We start from the raw sequence: 17,110 nt of genomic DNA on the forward strand, positions 1-17,110 counted from the left end.
ATGTGCACACACTTTAGATCCACAAAAAATGTATATCATTACAGTTACTGTATAGTAAGGGAGTAGTGTATGCACACGACAGATTAGATCACACACACGCAGTGACCAAAGAGACGACTCAGGCAATCTACTCAGGGTACACAAAGTGGCACATTCACCAGAAAATTCCTTAAATTATCTTTAATGCTAATATTTAAAGAGAGAGGAAATGTTAGTCAGGAAAAAACCTGGCTCACCATAAAATGCTGAATGGTATTCCATGTATTCTACTGAAGATTATTTACCAAATTACTTTCCTTTTGGTTTAATGTTCTGTGGGCAAAATTCTGCCCTCTGTTATGGGGCACACTAGATGGAGAAAGAAAGAGTAACCACTGTTATTACCGCTCCCCCACCCAGCAATTCAGCACTCAAAGTTCTAGAGTGATAGACTAGTTTTCAGTCTGGACAGTAGACCACAACCTTATGGGGCTGCTAGCTTGGATTTAAGGCACCACCAAATTCAGGAGAGGTTTGTGTGTGTGGACTGGAGAGAGGGTTAGGGACAACAGCGAAGAAAGAGCCCAAGTTAACTCTGAAGCAAAGGCATACTCTCAATGTACAAACCTCCCCAGAACCAGATTGCAGTTTAGATTATAAATTCTTCAAAATATGGGCCATGTCTTTGTATGTTTGTACATTTCCCGGCACAACAGAGCCTCAATTCTGATTGGGATCTCTGGGCACCACTAAAATATAAATAAATAACTAATAGATGGCTCTGGGACTCTTTTTGTGATGAGCATTGCTTTGCTATCCCCACTTCCATGGTTCCAAATAGCAAGGCAAGACTGTGCCATGTATGCGTTAGGTCTTACCTATATTCAAAGTTGAACCAGTTTAAACTATAAACTGCCACATAAACACTCATTCATATAAACCTGGCTCATACTGATTTAACTTAATTTAGCACTGAATTGATTTAAGCTATTAATACAAGTTTAAATATAAGATTAATATACATTAAACTGAATTAAAGAATGTCCACAGTGTTTTGCACCACTTTAACTAAATCAGTTTTTAAAACGACTTCAGGTTAAACTGGGCCAACTCTGTATATAACCAAGGCATAACTCTCTCCGTATATTTGTATGTAAAGAAAAACAACTGAAATTTGGAAGCTAGAGCTAATACCAGTTTAAACATGGATCTTAACCAGAGTCTGAAAACTAATGTTCCAATGGGCATTCAAGCTAGAATCAAATGCTATGGGAAATTTTGTTATTTTTAATACTTTTTATTGGGTTGACTACTTTCATTTTAAAGCAAATGCCTATTTTGTATTTGCAATTTATTATTAAAATTTCTGAAAAACAAATGATTACAGCAAATGAAGAATACTGTTAAATACTGAGGGGTAGGGATATGTGCATTCACACATGTGTATGTATACTCTCTCTCTCGATATATACACACTGTACATAGATATAGATAGATATGTAATCCGAAACACAAAAAGCCCAAGCATGTATTTTATCCTTTAAAAAGAAAAAGATGCACCAGCACAGCAAATTAGATTTGTGCATTTTCCTCTTTTAAATAGTAAAACATCAAACTGAATATCTTGAGATTTGATAGTAAAATGTTAAGGAATCAATATCAACTCCCAATAGTTCAAATTTGGAACCTCTGGGTAACTGGAGCCTGGGAAATCATTAAGTGTGGTCTGGAGTTATCCCATCAAAAACAGTTGTTCTTACTTAAAAGATGAAACTTTGCCATTTTCTGAGATAATGAAAATAGTAAAACATCTCTAGTGTCTTCTCACCATATAAATATTTCCAGGGTTATATGCTGCATAAATCTGAGAAGTTATTAGTAATAAAATATTCTCATCTGCTCCATTAAATCTAAAGATATCAAATTCTTAATGATCTGGAATAACTACTACTCAGTAAGAATCAAAATAAGACACAAGACCAGGGGGTGGGGAAACTACGGCCCGCGGGCCGGATCTGGCCCGTCATGGCTCCCTGCCTACCCTGGCACAGCTCCCGGAAGCGACCGGCACCATGTTCCTGCGGCCCCTTGGGGAGGGGGAGCAGAGGGCTCCGTGCGCTGCCCTTGCCTGCAGGCACCAGCCCCCGCAGCTCCCATTGGCTGGGAACAGGGAACTGCGGCCAATGGGAGCTTTAGGGGAGCTACCCACAGGCGAGTGCAGTGCACGGATCCCTCTGCCTGCCCACTCAGGGGCTGCAGGAACATGGTGCCAGCTGCTTCTGGGAGTGGCGCGGGGCCAGGGCAAGCAGGGAGCCTGCCCTGGCCCCAGTGCGTGTCGCTGCCACCCCGGAGCCGCTCCAGGTAAGCAGCGCTGGGCCAGAGCCTGCACCCCAAACCCCTCCTGTACCCTACACCTCAACTCCCTGCCCTGAGACCCTGCCACACGCTGCCTGCACCCCAACCCCCTGCCTTGAGCCCCGTCCCACACTCCAACCCCCTTTCCTGAGTCCCCTTGTATACCCCACACCCCTCCTCTGCCCCAACCCCTTGCCCTGAGCCCCTTCCTGCACACCGCACCCCCTCCCACACCCTGCACTCTGTCCCGCACTCCAAACCCCTGCCCCAGCCCTACATTCATGGCCTTGCATGCAATTTTCCCACGCAGATGTGGCCCTTGGGCCAAAAAGTTTGCCCACCCCTGCCCAAGACCTTACAGTGCCAAATCAAAAGAAAATGAAATGTGCACAGAGAAAGTCATTTAAATAAGAGATTAACATTACTATTTCAGAAACCAAAGTGACAGGAACGTAAGAGTGGCCATACTGGATCAGACCAATAGTCAATATAGACCAGAATCCTGTCTTTTGACAGTGGCTAATGCCAGAAGATTCAGAGGGAATGAACAGAACAGAGCAATTATCGAGTGATCCATCCCTATCATCCAGCCCCATCTTCTGGCAGTCAGAGGTTAGCGACACCCAGAGCATGGGGGTGCAGCACTGACCATCTTGGCTAATAGCCATTGATGGACCTATCCTAAATGAACATATCTAATTCTTTTTTGAACCCAGTTATACTTTTGACCTTCACAACATCCCCTGGCAACTAGTTCCACAAGTTGTCTGTGTGTGAAGAAATACTTCCTTTTGTTTGTTTTAAATGTGCTGCCTATTAATTGGATTGGGGGTTCTTGTGTTATGTGACGGGGTAAATAACACTTCCTTATTCATTTTCTTCACATCAATCATAATTATATAGGCCTCCATCATATCCCTCCTTAGTCATCTCTTTTCTAAAATGAATAGTCCTAATCTTTTTAATCTCTCCTCATATGGAAGCTGTTCCATATGATTCATCATTTTTGTTGCCATTCTCTCCACTTTTTCTAATGCTACTATATATCTTCTTTGAGATGGTGTGACCAGAACTGCATACAATAGTCAAGGTGTGAGCTTACCAAGGATTTATATAATGACATCATGATATTTATTGTCTTATTATCTATCCCATTCCTAACACTGTTCACTTTTTCAACTGGTGCTGCACACTGAGCAGATGTTTTCAGAGAACTATCCACAACTCCAATATCTCTTTCTTGAGTGGTAATAGCTAACTTAGATCCCATCATTTTGTCTGTATAGTTGGGATGTTTTCCAATATGCATTACTTTGCAATGATCAACACTGAATTTCATCTGCCATTTTGTTGCTCAGTCATCTAGTTTTGTGAGATCCCTTTGTAATTCTTGGCAGTCTGCTTTGGACTTAATTATCTTGAATAATTTTGTATTGTCCGCAAACTTTGCCACTTCACAATTTACCCCTTTTCCCAGATCATTTATGAATATGTTAAACAGTTAAGTCCCAGTACAGATCTTTGCGGGACCCCCTCTATTTATCTCTCTCCACTGTGAAAACTGACTATTTATTCCTACCCTTTGTTTCCTATCTTTTAACTACTTACTTATTCATAACAGGACCTTCCCTCTTATCACATGACTGTTTACTTTGCTTAAGAGCCTTTAGTGAGGGACTTTATCAAAGTCTTTCTGAAAGTCCAAGTACACTATATCCACTGGATCATTCTTGTTCACATTAGTTGACACCCTCAAAGAATTCTAATAGATTGGTGAGGCATGACTTCTCCTTAGAAAAGCTGTGTTGACGCTTTCACAATATATCATGTTTATCTGTGTCTGATAATTCTGTTCTTTACAATAGTTTCAAGCATTCTGCCTGGTAGTGAAGTTAGGTTTACTGGCCTGTAATTGCTAGGATTGCCTCTGGAGCCTTATTTAAAAATTGGCATTACATTAGCTATCCTCCAGTTATCTGGTACAGAGGCTGTTTTAAGCAATAGGTTATACACCACAGTTAGTAGTTCTGCAATGCTAGAAAAAACAGAAGGAAAGGGAAGGCAGGAATCTAATAGACACTAAAATCAAAGTGAAAAGAGTTAATAATATGCTAACTGCAAAAACAGTAATTGCCTTTTAAACCAAAATGTACCTAAAAAGTTCAAGCTGCAGCAGAGTTAGATGAAGGAATCTTCCATCACTTGGGCATGCCTGTCTGCTCTAGCTGGAGGTTTATTTACCTTCTCTGACCCACAGTTCTGACATCTACTGCAATGCTCTCTCCCCTGCTTGTGGCCTCTTCTAATCTGGCCCAGAGATATGTGTGAGATAAGGAGGAAGCCTGCAACAGCCACTGCTACTATCCACTGCCTCCCCATTCCATTAAAGCTCCACCGGAAGATTTTAGGCACCTCCCCAGCCTATCTATAATCACTAGACATGTGAGAAACATAAGTTTATTTTTACTATCTTCTTGATATCCCCCTCATCATGTCTGTGATCCTAAAAGCACCCCAATGCCAACTGGCACACAGTTATGATACTTACCCAAAGGGGGTATGTAATTTATCTCTGGAAAACTCACAATTCACTGATCATTAATTTTACTGTGTGGTGTATGTGCAAAGTTACAAACGTGTGCTGACATTATGTTCTTAAAATGTCTCCCAGATAGGACACAAGGAATCCATCTCTCCCCACACAAAGGAAAGTGGTGCCACCTGATTGAATGTCTCTCCAGGGTAAATTGAGAGACACTGGACATACATTTACTTAAAAAGTAAACAAAGCCATCAAGCTAACACGAGGAGGTTGCAACCACTCATCTATCCCCAGGAGTGGGTGGGTGAGATTCTGTGCCCTGCGTTGTGCAGGAGGTCAGACTAGATGATCATAATGGTCCCTTCTGACCTTCATATCTATAAGCAAGGGAGGAACCATCATGCAGTCTTCACCAGACTGCATGGGATCTCTTCCCAGCAGGAAAAAAGGAACTTTATCTACAAACACATTTCAAAGGCTTACTGTTCTATGAAGACAGGGGGAGCAAACCCCTAAGTTATCCTTTTACCTGACGAGATAAAGAAACTGAGCACTTTGGACTCCGTAAAGGATCCTAACCAGAATTAATGACCCATTGCTGGAAAAGAGACTTGGTGAGAAACGTTCCTTTTTCTGGAACAAAAGACTCCACTTTGTTAAATCAGGTTTTAATCTTATGAGCATATTTTGCTTTTGCTTGCTTGTAACCCTTTCTAACTTTATGACTTATACTTGTTTCAGAGTAGCAGCTGTGTTAGTCTGTATTCGCAAAAAGAAAAGGAGGACTTGTGGCACCTTAGAGACTAACAAATGTATTTGAGCATAAGCTTTCGTGAGCTACAGCTCACTTCATCAGATGTTTGGTATCACTTAAATTTATGTCTTTCTGATTAATAAACTTGTTTTATTTTTAATACAAAACTGCTCAGGATAATTAAGTCGCAGGCAGACTGTGAAGAGCTACAGAAGGATCTCTCAAAACTTGGTGACTGGGAAACAAAATGGCAGATGAAATTCAATGTTGATAAATGCAAAGTAACACACATTGGAAAACATAATCCCAACTATACATATAAAATGACGGGCTCTACATTAGCCGTTACCACTCAAGAAAGAGATATTGGAGTCATTGTGGATAGCAGCTGAAGTTTTATAACAAATATACAGAAGACTCAACTGCAAACTGTACTGAGCCAATGTCCTTATGAGTGCACAGACCTAAACTAACAAACTGACTGAGATGTGGCACAGAAAGTGTGTTTCAGTTTGTGAATATTGTGCTTCACCCGTTCTGTTAACACAAGAAAGTCTAAAGCAGCATATCCAGACATATTCAAAAAGGAAATAATTCCAAATATTAACGTTTCAGTTATTGTAGTTCATAATCTGGCTCTCAACAAATGGCAGAGAGATTTTATGAAGGCTATAAATCTTTAAAATTACTCAGAAAAAGTAAGGTTTTGATTTTAAGTCTTCAAGACATGCATGCCACACATATTAGCTCAGAGAAGCTAGATTAATCTGGAGCCATGAAAAAAAGCCAATTCTACAAAGCCTGATTAAATATTTAGGTCATATTGTTTCTGCAGCAGGGTCTGAAAAATATACACTACACAACACTGTTTGCTACATGAAGAGTTAGGAAGATCTTAAAGGTCTAATCATTTATCTTTTCAAATGACAGTCATCATACGCCATGAGACCCGCATGGAAAAACCCAGCTAAAATTATTTGGTAAAGGAATGGTGAAAGTCCACAGGGTTTGTGGACATGCCCAAGTGTTTGTGAGCATCCAAACGACACACATATGTCTCGAGAATGTGATCTAGTAGTGACTTACTCAGACGGTCCCAAAGAGCGACAGTAAAAATGTACACCATGTAGACCCAAGAAGGATACAGGTGATGATGATGACGACGACCTATTAGATCATCCAATCCATTTCCTGGGGGCAAACGCTGGATTGTTCCACATGTTCGCATATTAGCTTAACGCTACATTTCATCTTAATTTGTTACATTTCTGGTTCTCAGGCTCGTCTTGTTCTCCCTTCCTCAAAATGAAGTACTTTTATTATTAGGAAAACAAATAATCTCACATTGGCATAGCCTCAAGTTTAATGATACCCACAAATACAAAACAGAGTCAGTTTTCCCCCTGGTTTATAAACTGACAATTCACATAATGGTGATTTTGCTCATATACATGCTATAAACACCTTCCTCCAGCTACTGGAGTTGGCATAAAAGCATGATGGCTCAAAGTTGTATATGGCGTCTTGGAAATAGGCATGTACAGTATAGTAAATAAAATTTCTGACCATAATGCTCTTTTACATATAAATACTCTTCCATCTTGCAACTAATGCATATTGGCAGCGGTATCTAAGCACTGAGAATGATCTAAACGTTTAGTGCATATTTGTTTGTGTATCAAGCTCCTTTTTGCTACTCTGCCTCATCAATTTCACATGCTAAGCACAGTCAGCCCAATTCAAATACTGCAAAAATTGGTGTTAAGAATTCAGTAGGTAGTAACTGTTCCTTTGGAATCAACACCAAACCAGGGCCCTGGCATGAAGCTAGGAGGCACTGCTGGAAATGCTCTCTTTTAGAAGAGAAGTAAAATCAAGGCCCCGGCAGTTTGTGATCATGAAAAGATTCCACGGTACTTTCTGAATTTTTACCCCCCCCCTTTTTTGGGGGGAGGGAGGGGGAGAGAGGAGCAGTAAAAATGAGAGTATTAATTCCTAGTCTGCTGGCCAATCTATGGTAATTATATTCTGCTTATATACATCCTCCCTACAATTTCAATTGAATACTGGATTTTTCTTCACTTCTTATCCTAAATTATCAGGTAATTTCCCTGTACATTGTTAAACAACTTACATACCCCACTCTATGGGAGAGCACTTTTCTGAGCTCTTGATTTTTATCTGCCATACAGAGGTGAAGTAAGGCTTACTGAATGAATGACTGGAAAGCACTGTGAAGTCCTGGAAGGGAAAGACCTATAGCACAACAAATTATTATTTAAATTCCAGAAAAAGGAATAACTTGTGCTAATGCATAATGAGCATGAGTTCCCACACCCTTGAAGAAACACTCTGTCACAGTATCAGAACGGTATCAGTGTTAGTCTAGATCTGCAAAAGTGGCAAAGAGTCCTGTGGCACCTTATAGACTAACAGACTTATTGGAGCATAAGCTTTCGTGGGTGAATGCCCACTTTGTTGGATGCATGTCTCTGTCACAGCAGATCCCTATTTAATGAATGTAATAGACAGTAGGTTTAAAACAAACAAAAGGAAGTACTTCTTCGCACAAGGCACAGTCAAAGGAATGTTGTGAATTCCAAAACCATAACTGGGTTCAAAAGAGAATTAGATAAGTTCCTGGAGATGGTCGATCAAGATGGTCATGGATACAACCCCATGCTCTGGATGCCCTTACATCTCCAGCTGCCAGAAGCTGGGACTGGACATACCAGCTGGGACTGGATCACTTGAAATTGCCCTGTTCTGTTCATTCCCTCTGAAACATCGGGCATTGCCATTGTCAGAGAGCGGATACTGGGCTAGATGGACCATTGTTCTGATCCAGTATGACCATTCTTATATTCTTATTTAATAATGTGACTAATGATGAAACACAAACAAAAGTCTTATCAGAAGGGTATTACTGCCATACTATTGGCATTTATTATGGAGGAATATGGAAAATGGATACAGATTTGGTGATTCATTGGCTAGACTGAAATTCTAGTTATACATTTACGAGAAAAAGGAGTCTCATTATATAGAGTCCACATTACCTTTCTGAACAAAAGGATTTCTAAATTAGAGCCAGACAGAAGGAAGTGATGACCCATATGAAGAAAAATATGGAAGAGATGAGAAGAGGTGTTTACAGGGTACCAATGTTAAAGACAAAGCACAAAAAAGTTTAATCATGCAGATGAACCAGCTATTTAGAAGGAATGTATCCAGGGCAGCTTAAGGAATATTACTACTGGAATGCTACCTTTGAAATGTATTTATCCGTTTATCGTTCGGTTAGACACTTGTGATAATTCACAAACTCTACAGAGGATTAAAGGAATTTCTTAGTACACTGGTATTAACACAGACACTGGCATTTTTGTGCAGTCTGTATGAACTTGAAAATCCTCAGTCATGAGAACAAGTATTTGCATGAGCCAGCTGGTTTCCGAAAGAGGGCCTTCCAACTGTAACCTGACAAGTCTTTAGAGCTGGTTTTCTAAGCCATCACTCCTTTTACCAGCATCCTCCCATCTCTGCCCTAACACACACATTGACTTTGGGGAAAGAGCCACTTGTGGACCCAAAAAGTAGTTAATGAGTCAGTAACACCTCTTCACATGACCTCATTGCAAGGTTAGTCATTCATTGCAGACTTAACTTTATTTCCACCACACAAAGCCTGCTGTTATTTCCAATATTTACTGTAAACTATTAGCTTTAGAAATGCTGAATCATAAAAGACTTATAGAAAACTTGATGCATGCTGTAATTGTCAAATCCTACATCATTTCAAGCTTCTTTCCTCTGTAGCTACAGCTTCACCCTTCATTTAAATCTGCATTAGAGATTTTAAAAGCCAATGTTCCACCTTTGAGGACTTGGCAAGTTGAGATATAAGCATATGGAGTTAGTAGATATCTTAGATGAAGTGCTTAACTGGACAGACAGATCCAGACTTCTCTTATTTGAGATCGCTTCAAGATTCCATCCTTAGCCAGGATCCTTAGGATAAAGTTGAGGTCAGAGTCAGAATTACAGATTCCTGGGGGAAGAGTAGATCTATTTGGGATGGAAGCTATGGCACTTAGACTCTGACTGATACAGTTTATTTGGGAATGCTACCACCCTCTTTTATTTCCTCTTCAGCAGCTACTTCCTCACACATACCTATCCTAATCCTGTACTTCCCACACTCTCCATAATCCCTAGACACAGTGATTATATCACTCACTGTACTGCAATGGTGCAATAAAAATAATGCCATTAATAAAGTGTGAAGAGCAGAGAACAAATCTCACAAGACAAATCATGTTTTATAAGCAGTTGAAAATTTTACTGTGCGTTATTCTTTACACAGAAAAGTAATATAGTCTTTAATTAAGCTGGTAAGAGATCATTCCTAAATCTTCAATAGTCATTCCCTAATATAGACCAGATTTTCACTCCCAAAAAGAAAATTTATAACAGGAATCATTGTGTGTCAGACCTGAACTAAGACCACATGCACTATGTGTTAGAACTCCTCACTGATGCTTGCAGAAACAGTCGACAATCAAACTACCACCCAACTGGAGATGATGGACAGGCTCAACCAAATCATCACTTATCCTGAATTTCTCTCCTTCTTTCTTTGTTACAGAATGTGGCTCATAGTTCTATAAATATGTTTAACTTAAAACAGACTGAGAAGATCTGGTCAGGAATGACTGCTGTTTCTAAGGTTCTACTGGAATAACAGAATTGTTTCTAACATTCTACTGAAATATCTTTTTTTTTAATTTTCTTTTTCTAATGCTCAGAGAAAACCCATGTAACGCAGTCATTACCACACATAGTCGCCTTTATTATTTTTTTTTAAAGGAAATGATGCATTAACATGTAGGATTTACATTTTCAGAGCATTGCACTGCAGATTAGACAAATCCCAAGTAAAATAATGGGACACATGTTAACCACTTTTGAACTATGTTACTGTGCTTTCCAAAAACTGAGAAGAAGTATAGTGTCAACAGGGCGTGCATACTGCTGGTAGTTCTTCCACTCTCCTTCCTAGCACTGTTTAACAAGAGAGGAACCTAATGTCACGAGTTTTGGGGGCTGAAGAGAATACAGAATTGCTCAGCAGCAAAAACCAGAAAACAGAAGACAGTCAGTCAGTCATCTTCCTCAAGGTTTGTCCTTGAAGTTAAAAATTGAACGTTCACAACAAACAAAACAGACCATCCAGCAGAATAGAGTCAGAAGATGCCCAAGTTGGGGTTGAACTCTATGGAGTCAGGTAGTCTCTCTCCTCTGTATCCTAAGCACTCACTCTTACAGACCTAGGCCTAGGCAACCAGCGCAAGAGGAGTGGAAAGCTGAGTTGGCGTTACCCCCTCTTCACCAAAGACCAGTGAACAAACGCTGGCACCTAACCACACATGAGATGTTAGATCTCAGATCTCCCTCAGGTTGAAAGCTGTAGACTGGATACAAGCCTAAGCTTTATTTAACCCTCTCCCAAAAGCTTACAAATAACTGGCAGTTGCTTAAATGCCAATTTTCAAAGCAAATATAATGCAAGCTATTCTATTTGGAAGTTGTTTCTTGCCATCAAAGACTGGAATATCTTGGTAAAATATTCTAGTATGATTGAGAGGGGTAGACACAAGGCTAACTACTTCTGTAAAAGGGAGAACAGAAGGAATTTGTGGATTGTTTTCTGGCTGATAGGACAATATGCAAGACAGGATCAGATAAACTGTATTTGTTCTAAGAAGAAAAGGAGTACTTGTGGCACCTTAGAGACTAACCAATTTATTTGAGCATGAGCTTTCATGAGCTACAGCTCACTTCATCGGATGCTCAAATAAATTGGTTAGTCTCTAAGGTGCCACAAGTACTCCTTTTCTTTTTGCAAATACAGACTAACACGGCTGTTACTCTGAAACCTGTATTTGTTCTAGTCTTTCCTCTCTCACTAGCCAAGTCATCAGAAGAAGGAGAGATCAAAGACAGTGCTACCAATGACTGTGACTGTTCTTTTGGCAACTACCACTCACCCCCAGTGATTTACAGCAAAAATAATTTCTTTAGAAGAGCACCTACTGTGCTTCCCTCCATAACAGTTACTTCTGTTGAAACAATCAATTTACATATGGTCAGACTCATACTGGCCTTAGAAGAGGTCAGAGTTCAGCTTTTATAAATATAATTTTATAAAGACATGAGAACCATCCTTTATTACAAGAGGAAGAGTTTTGTATTTTAAGATTTGATATTGTTTCATGATCCTTATGCTCAGGGCTCAGACAGCAAGGACAGGAATACATAGTTGATGTCAAGTCTCTGGACATTAGCCTGGTTAGACTTCATGAGTTACTTGCTGCTGGGTGAGCATACTGAATACATTTTATGCAATTAAACTCCATAATTTCCTTTTATCAAGAACTGAAAGATAATTCTTTAATTTATATGGGAAAATTAACCTGGAAAAAAGGTTACTTCCCTGTACAGTAACTAATGTTTTTTGAGATGTGCAGTCCAAACACATAGTCATAATTAGGTGAATGCATGTCCAATGCACACAGAGATTATCTAGTCAGCAGTATTCACCAGGGTCCTTCTTGTCCTTGTGCACTTTGGGAGCGTATAAAGGGTGGAACTGCCCTGACATACCCAGTTCCTCCGCTACTGCAAGTGTCTGTGATCTCAGGACTCTGAAGAAGCGAGAGGCGTGTGGATTGTGGAATATGTAAAAGGATTATACATCCTGAAGAGCAGCAATAACAGCTTTTTCTTTGAGTGCTAATCTGTGCACATATTCAACATTAGGTGACTCCCTAACAACAGTTGTTACAGGGGGGTGGATACAAGGAGTCTCTGTGAAAATGGGTTGCAAAACAGATCTTCCAAATCTTGCATCATTACTGGCTCCCTGCACCAAGACATAATGTTTTGCAAACGCATGTGTGGAGGACCAGGTGGCTGCGCCGCAATGTCCTGAATAAGGAGGTTCACTAGAGAAACTACGTAGATGGGGATTTTGCTCTGGTGGAGTGAGCATATACCCATTTGGACGGCTGCATGTCTGCTAGCTGGCAACATGATCTAATTCACTGGATGATACAATTTGATATTCTGAGAGTAGAGATGGCCTGTCCTCTGACCCTCCCTATGAACTTGTTCATAAAAACCTCTAATGATGGTGTTTAAAACTCTGAATCTATGAATCTACAGCTGCTGGAATTTCAGCTTCTGAATTGCAGCTTCAAGTCTCTTAGAAATATTGGGTGAAATCCTGGCTCCACTGAAGTCCATGGCAAAACTCTCATTGATTTCAAAACAGTCAAGATCTCACCCATTAACTTAACACATAACATATTTTTTTATTTAAGATCAAATCTTGAGCACTGATTGACAGCTTCTCAATGTATTGTGGCAAAATGTACAATCCCCATACCAGACCAGAGAAGCAGCAGTAAGTGAAGAAAATGGTCATAAAAATTCTCTCTCAAGTAGTGTGGCTCTTAAAGTAGATACAAAAAAGGGTCAGATAAGACAACAGGGTGTTTTCCAAAGCTCAGCCCATCTTCAAGCCTGCTCTCACTCTGGTCTCAGCTCTCCTTCTCAAGCAAGTGACTGTTTCTCATTACCATGTCTCAAGCACTTGCAGAGCCAAGTCATGTAACAATTTAAGGACCGCTATGCCATAATACACTGCAGGGAGCATGACTAATTGCGAAAGAGAAAGAAAGAAAGAAAGAAAGAAAGAAAGAAAGAACCTACCTCTTATCTACCGCTTTTCATCAGTAGATCTCAAAGCACTTTAGAAAAGAACTCAGTATCATTATCCCCTTTTTACAGAAGGGGAACTAAGGCACAGAGAGGTGAAATGATTTGCCAAAGGTACACAGCAGACTAATGGAAGAACTGGGAACAGAATCACGTTCCCCTAAGTCTCAGGCCAGTGTTCTATACGCTAGACAACAATGCCTCAAAGTTCTCTTCTGCCACAGTTCCAGCCTGAACTCATGGTTGTCGTCATTTTCAAAGCCAGAGGAGCTATTCAGAACCTAGGTATTTGCCAGGGTATATTCTATACTGTTTCATACCCATCCAGTCCATTTCAAAATAAATCTGAGAGTCTGTCCATTTGGGTAATCTCTATAACCTATGACTGCCAGGCCTCTAGGCTCAGAACTCCCTTCTAATGAAACGTTATGTGCTAAGCCACTTACACCAGATGAACAACAAGAGTATTAATAACCTGCCAAGTGCCCACTTCTGAAACCCCAGCAGCTTCGACCAGGATTAAACCAAGGTTCAATGGTATTTCCATGTTGGAAACAGCTGATATTAGCCTAAACCTCCTCTCCATATGTTCCAGACCCAGCAGACATGCCCACCACGTGTAGCACTCATTTTTTGATGATGCAGCTAAAGCAGCAGGGATGTCACCCTAATGCATATGAGCACCACTACACTAGATGTATAGTAAACTGGACAGTAAGGGGCAATTTCATGGTTAAAACTACAGTAGAAGAGTATTTCACTCATTCACCAATCAATTTAATTAAACTTTACTTTGCAAAGACATTTGCAGGAGACATTTGTGCCCCTTTTCAATGTCTTATCTTTCCCCTATTTTAACAATAGCATCTTCATTTTTGCTACATCACTTTTTATTAATTGCAGTGACACCTCCCAATAATTATCAGCTTATCGAACTCCCCACGGCTGAACTAGGTCAACAACCTACTAATACCGCCAGCATATGTTTCTTTTTTTGTATTATTACCTCAAGACTTTCATGTATTGTTCCTGCATTCCTCTGACACACAACACTACATGTGCATTCTTGCAACTAAGGGTATGTCTACACTGAAAACAAAGGTACATTCTTAACTCAGGCTAGCTAACCCACATTAGTTAACTTGGGCAAAAACAGCAATGAGCATCCCCATCAAGTCTATCCTCTTGCACTCTCTGTCCTTGGAGGTGGATTTATACCTTCCCTGCCTACCCCTGTCATTTTCTGCAGTCACCATCATGGAGTTAGGGGCCAGGTGGGAGTAGAAACCCTCAAACACTTGCGTGAGAGAAAAATATCATTTCTCCTAATGCTTTGCAGTAGGGAGCAATGAAGTATGAAGTATTCCAGAGGGCCATTGTAGGCTCCAGGAGAACCTCATTTATCAAGAGGGCTATTCTCCCTGGAGCTGATGGTTGGAGAATATCCACCAGCTTACGCATATTCTCCTGCGGGAATTCTGCTTGGATACCCAAGGTAGCAGCCATATGCTTCATGACTTAAAGTCCTTGGGCACCGAGGTAAAGGAAGATGACAGCACAGTAGAGTCATCCAGGGAAGACGAGGAGGTGGTTTGCTGCACCAGTGACACATCCTTCTCTTTTACCACAGGATCCGGTTGGAAGAGCCCCATAGGTCCAGGGGAAACAGACTCAGTGGTCACTTGCAGCTGAGATGACAGGAAAGTGGAAGCCACTGTCAGGACCAGTGATCTTGCATTGGAGTGGGACCTCAGGGACTGAGGAGTGTCCCAGGGATTGCAAAGAGGCTATACAAACAAGGCACAGGTGGCCAGTACACACTGGGCCAAGAGCCCTTGTCTCGACTGCAGGACACATGCCAATCTCAGTACCAACAGCAATCCAAGGACTGGTGCCTAGCCGATGAGGAAAGGGAGGGCAACCTTGAACTGGATCTTGAGGAATCCCGGAGGTTCTGTGATGACAACAGAGGAGCCAGCCCCAATGGGGCAAACAACCTGTCAGATTCATCTGAAGCCCAGTAAGGAGGTGACATCAGTGCTGAAGAGGAGAGGGGAATCAGCGCCAGTGGCACCGAATGAGACATTCCCACTGGGTGCCAGGAGAGGTATCAGCACCAAGGCTGGTACCAAACTCAATGATGGCATGCACGAGTGTTAAGATGGCCTTCAGTGTTGGGCCCAGCCTCGAATCCATAGTCTACGGCCCAGATGACATGAGCTGCAGTGCTGAAGGACGCGTCAGCTCTGCGACATGGGCAGAAGATGCCAAGGGCACAACATAGGATGAGCTGGTAGAAGCTATAGCATTGGAGAACTCCTGAACCAGCAGAGAGTCTGGGATTGGGGGTCAAAGCAGATCTGATGCCACCTGGCATGCCATCAGAATGGAGACAGCATGGTGGCTGACATCATTGGTACTGGACTCAATGGACGCCCCATGGCCAGAACCAGAATCAATGGTACGGGTCCTTTTTGATCTTGGCAGTGGGAGCAGTTGGACGGACCTGCTCCATCCCACATGCCAGAGGGAGGATGGTGTTGGTCAGCACTCCTCCTAGAAGAGGAGGAGGAGTCTCCCCAAGCCCTGGAATGGTTCAAACTCATTTTATGGGACCTCTTCCTCACCACACCAGAGGAGGGTGAATGACCTCTTCCTCTTGGGGGAAACACCAGATCCCAAATGTGGGGAGGCATCACTTGCCGGATCTGAAGGCAACTGCTGATCAGACAAGGGCCCCAGTGCCAAAGCAGGCCTCATGGCCTGCTTCAGAAGGTTCTGCTTCAACCACAAGTCTCTTGCCACCTCTTTGTAAATGAGTTGCAGAAGAAGCACTCTCTTTAATGTGTCCCTCACCAAGACACAACAAGCACCTTATGTGGGCACTGCTGTTGGGGGGTGGCCCCCTTACACAATGGACAATGCCTGAAACCTGGTGAGGGCACCACACAGGGCAGCCAACTACTCTACTAACACTTAAACTAAACCAAAGGAACTACTATTACTATATGCAAGAAACTTTCTAAGAAAACAGAGTGAAAGTGTGAAGTGGACATGCCAAAGAAAGCTCCAACTCTCGTGATGGATGGAGAGAAGGAATCGGGAGGGTCAGAGGTGGTATTGCTCTTATATGGCCAGGGGAGGGGATATGGCCACAGGTCATGAGCACTGTCCCCAGAGGTGCAGCTAGGTAAAGTTCTCTGGCTCTGGTGTGCTTACACCCACATGCAATACATGGCTGCATTTATTTGAAGAAGAGCAGAACATTTTCCTTTTAAGTTCTGCTCCCTGAAAAGTGCTGTTGTGGGTAGCCCAATTTCACTGCATTTCTGCCCTGTTTGTCCACTACTATGCCTATATGAAACAAGAAGCCATATTTTAAAAAAGTTTCCCTCTAGCATAGTGACCATCAAAGAAAAAAATAAATAGGCAGGAAGACTGGAATGCTCACATTGGGTAAAGCAGTGTGATACACCCATTCATTTATCTTCCTGTGCCAGCAGCCTAATGCGTTCTGAGCTAGTAATTATGTTTTGGTAATGTCACTGCTAGGAAACTTTATTAACCAATCAGAGACTTCTAATCTCCCACCATATTTTTAGACTATTAATTTCAGGACTCTAAGTCCAACAAGGCCCCTAATAATCAGCTCAGATCACATGTATCTTGCTGCTGTACAAATGTTTTTACTTCTTGAC

General features: G+C 41.5%; 1 protein-coding gene across 3 annotated transcripts in view; it reads right to left on the minus strand.

Moving 5' to 3' along the window:
* Positions 1–17,110, minus strand: part of DYM (dymeclin) — a 385,616-nt gene that overhangs the window by 113,819 nt on the left and 254,687 nt on the right. The window lies entirely within an intron of this gene.

This window comes from Lepidochelys olivacea (assembly GCF_965140295.1).
Source record: "Lepidochelys olivacea isolate rLepOli2 genome assembly, chromosome: 5".
Taxonomy (NCBI): Eukaryota; Metazoa; Chordata; order Testudines; family Cheloniidae; genus Lepidochelys; species Lepidochelys olivacea.